General features: G+C 41.8%; 1 long non-coding RNA gene across 1 annotated transcript; it reads left to right on the forward strand.

The window, feature by feature from the left end:
* The first annotated feature begins 955 nt into the window (after window positions 1–955).
* Window positions 956–1,719, forward strand: LOC124689014. The gene is made up of 3 exons (XR_006998691.1): window positions 956–1,063; window positions 1,249–1,392; window positions 1,571–1,719. It is a non-coding gene; the product is annotated as an uncharacterized LOC124689014 (long non-coding RNA).
* Window positions 1,720–4,450: the final 2,731 nt, after the last annotated feature.

The raw sequence follows: 4,450 nt of genomic DNA on the forward strand, positions 1-4,450 counted from the left end.
CTTGCAGCAGTTTTCGTGGGCAATGCAGTAGTTTACCTCTTACAGTGAAACTGTTAATTCAACTCCGCCTCTACCGCGCCCCTCGCCGAGCACTCCGTCTCAACTCCTTCGCCGCGACCAGCCGTCCTGCTCCCCAATACCGTCCTCCTCCGTGACTCGCTTCTCAACCACTACGCCTCCTGCGCACAGTACAGCCACGGTGGGGCGTCGGTGTCGTCCACAGGCTGTTCGACGCAATGCCTAAACGGGACGTAGATTCCTGGAGCACTCTGCCCGGCCAGTACGTCAAGGCTGTGCGTCCCAGTGAAGCCGTGTAGATTTCCAAGTTCGTGCGCATGCTGGAGGATGGCGTCAGGCGTCAGCCCACGCCTACGCCGGTCAGCTTGCTGCTAGGAAGAACGATAGAGTCTGGAACACGATGATCACACAATGGTCAGTTTTCTGAAGCCATGGTTCTCTTCATCCAGATAATTGGGTCCCAAGAGGTTCCGTTGAATTTCTTAGGTTGGGATGGTGCCGGTAATGAGTTATGAAGCCGGTGATACGGATGCTGCTCGTACCATGTTTGACGGAATGCCGCACGGAGATGATGCGTGTGGAATGCCTTGATTGCCGGCTACGCCCGTTCCAGTTGCTTGTGTGAGGCTCAGCTCAACTGAGAGTTTCAACACTTCACACGAGGTCATCAGAATCAAATGCCCATCCACATCTCTCTGATTTAGAAAAGAGGTCGTCTGATGCATCTTTGTCCCTCCAGCCGGATTAAAATTTGGCTCATCCCTCCAAACAAAACAGAAAAAATTCTTCGCTCATGTGCTGCTGCTTGGTCAATGTTGCCACGTCTGAAGATTGTTCTCCCAAGGCGCGATCTAGCAGGATGCGATGTTTGTTTACGGGAAGGACAAGATTGTTGCTCCCAAGGCGTTTACCAAGCTCCTCCCTCATCTCCACACCAACCGCATCTCCCCACTAATTTAAGCTCGATCCATCTTCCTGGATCTGGGAGCCAAAATATCCTCTTCAATACAAGACCAAAGGGGTCTGCAGGCTTCAGCTAAACCAGGTTCGTGCTACTTTCTTCCAGGGTATTGAGTTGCTTCTATAGCTAGTTTTCAGGTGTGCTTCGACAAGATCCCGTGTTATCTTTTATGCCTATGATTTTTTTCATTGTGTTACGATGTGCGCAGGATTAAACCCAAACCCAGCTGCATCCTCCATGTTTCTAAGATTTTTTTTTCTCCTTAGCAGATTTTTCATACTTGGGAACAAAGGGAACACATACATAGATGGAATCCCAGGCCCACTGAGAGGCGCTGCTGGAAATGGATAGTGAAAATGATACATGGGAGAATAAGCTGCATGATCCAGGTGCAACTCCAATGTTTATTTTCGGTAAGATTACGGAAAACCTACACTGTTTATTTCCTCCTATCTATAGTATTCTCTGAAGTTGACTTTATTAGAACAACGCTTAAACCACTCTCCCAGGAGGTGGTTCTGTTATGGCACCACGGGTATAATTATTAAACGGGTTTAGATCTTTTCTTTTCTTTCTCTATCAATTTAACAGATGAGTCTCCGGGCCTCCAGTGGAACATGGGATATGAAATAATCAAGGAAATTTGTGAGGGTTTAAATTACATGCAGAAGGAGCGCTATATTATTCATCTGGACCTGAAACCTGAAAATATATTGATGGATGCTACTATGGTGCCGAAAATTGCGGACTTTGGTTTGTCAAGGATCTTTCTGGACAAGCAATAGACAATCGTCACTCAAAATTGTCTTAAAGTACGGTAATCTATGGCTTCTTTTGTAGCATCTTCTGTTCCTTCTTGCAATACCTCACACTTTCAAACTGTGATGCAGTGGATATATGCCACCAGAATACATAATCCAAGGCGTAGTCTCCATCAAGGCAGACATATACAGCTTGGGTGTTGTAATTACAAAGATATAGTCAAGGATCAAGCCAGACATATATAGTTTGGGTATTATAATTCTAAAGATACAACCAAGGATCAAGGCAGATATATACAGTTTGGGTGTTATAATTATAGACATACAGTTCAAGATCAAAGCAAACATATACAGTCTGGGTGTTATAATTATAAAGATACAATCAAGAATATTTGGTGGCAAGCAATCCCGAATCATCAGTCAAAATCGTCTTGGAACACAGTAAGCTATGCCTTCTTTAATAGCATCTCCTATTACTTTTTGCAATGCCTCAAACTTTTTAACTGTACTACAGGGGATACATGGCACCCGAATACATAATCCAAGGTTTAGTCTCCATCAAGGCAGACATATACAGCTTGGATGTTATAATTATAAGGATACAATCAAGCATCCAGTCGGACATATACAGTTTGGGTATTATAATTATAAATTGCAGTCAAGGATCAAGGCATATATACAGTTTGGGTGTTATAATTATAAAAATACAGTCAAGGATCTTTGGTGGCAAGCAATCCCGAATCATTACTCAAAAGCGTCATAACACAGTAAGCTATGCCTTCTTTTATAGCATCCTCGATTACTTCTTGCGATGCCTCAAAATTACAAACTGTACTGCAGAGGATATATGGCACCAGAATACATATTCGAAAGCGTAGTCTCCATCAAGGCAGCCATATACAATCTGGGTGTTATAATTAGTGAGAAATATGGTCAAGGATCTTTGGTGGCAAGCAATCCTGACTGGTCACTCAAGATCGTCTCGGAAACGCAGTAAGAATGTAAGATATGCCTTCTTTTATAGCACCTTCTATTACTTCTTGCGATGCCTAAAACTTGAACTATGCTGCAGTGGATATATCGCACCAGAATACTTAATCCAAGGCGTAGTCTCCATCAAGGCAAATGTATTCTTTGGGTGTTATAATTATCGAAAAATTTACAGGTTACTATCCCCTCAGTATGGTTCCACATTCTCAATACCTTAGTGAGTACAATAGTATGTCCCCACAGTATGGTTCCACATTCTCAATATCATTAGGAGGGGTTTACAAGGTATATCTGCTTCTTAATTGAAATATCTTCCAAATATTAGCCATACTTAACTTGAATGTTGTGACTGTTAAGAAAGTGAAATTCTAATGTGAGTTGATCCTAACAAGGGAAGTTAAACAGGAAAGCTTTCAAATGGGAGTACTGTTGTGTGAAGACGCTGGAAATTTGAAATGGAAGTAATGACCAACTATTAAGGATGCAGTTAATTCCCCGATGAGTGTTAATCAATCAACATAGTATGTCGCCGGAGTCAATTTCGTGGACAGGTGGGATGCGAGCATCTGTACTTCCCCAACGGCGACCCGCATGGGCACCTGCTCGGCGATCATGCTCACATCGTGGTAGTTATGGAAGCAGTGTAACGCTTTCATCTTTGATGGCGTGCGTCCTGATCTGGGTGCCTTTCTTGACACGATTAAGTCGGAGGCAAATTGTGGTGCTTCGGGTTTAGGGGTGCTGCTCCCCCCCGACCTAGTGTGTAGAGTGTCGCGTTGTAACCAGGTGTTGCCTATCTAGGCTTGTATCGAACTCTTTCTATCAATGAATGGCTTTTGCATTTTCTCGAAAAAATCAACATAGTATTGTTTCTAGGTTATTGTGGTAATGCACAACAAGTAAAGGTGCCAAGGGAAGGGAGAAAAAGAGTTAACACAATGCGCGAGAGAGGTTGCTATGCTTTGAGTATCTATGTAAGGGAAATCTTAAGATGCATCATACTGTATGTGTTTTACTGACATCATTTAGTCAGCCATCTAGGATTATTAACCTTCATGTTTAATGACAGTCTATTTTCACTAACACAGATGAATCTGGTGGATTTAGCTGGCACACACACTATCAAACAATTAAAGGAATTTGTCAATGCTTACATTATCTTCACAATGATTGTATTTTTTCATATAGGTCTCAAACCTGGCAATATACTATTTGATGAGAAAATGGTGCCAAAAATATTGGACTATGATCTTTTTCAAGATTCTTCAGAGAAGAAAGGACACTAACTGTCCTTTAAAAAAATAACAAGACGATGTAAGCGAAGTCCATGTCGAGAACTCAATTGTTGTGTGAGGTAATAATAAGGTTGGAATACCTTGTTCCTCATATCACTATTTTGTCATGCAGGGCATACATGGTAGCGCCAAAGACGTACAGAACTATGCAGACAGTAACTGGACCAAACAAAACAAAGAAAACTACTGAAACATACCAAGTGTAAGACTAATTTTATCGAAGAGCTTACGTATAAATGCATCATTTTCGAAATTCTCATGTTACATTGCAGTTTTGCATATTATCATTCTGAACAGCACATGTGGAACTCTTGAATTTAATTCAGAGATTAAAATGGTGATGAAAAAACATATGAATATTATAGTGAAGATAAAATCTACTATCCGTGGCGAAAACATGTTTTGTTTCTCCTAGTTTTGGCTGA

This window comes from Lolium rigidum, chromosome 2, assembly GCF_022539505.1.
Source record: "Lolium rigidum isolate FL_2022 chromosome 2, APGP_CSIRO_Lrig_0.1, whole genome shotgun sequence".
Classification (NCBI taxonomy): domain Eukaryota; kingdom Viridiplantae; phylum Streptophyta; class Magnoliopsida; order Poales; family Poaceae; genus Lolium; species Lolium rigidum.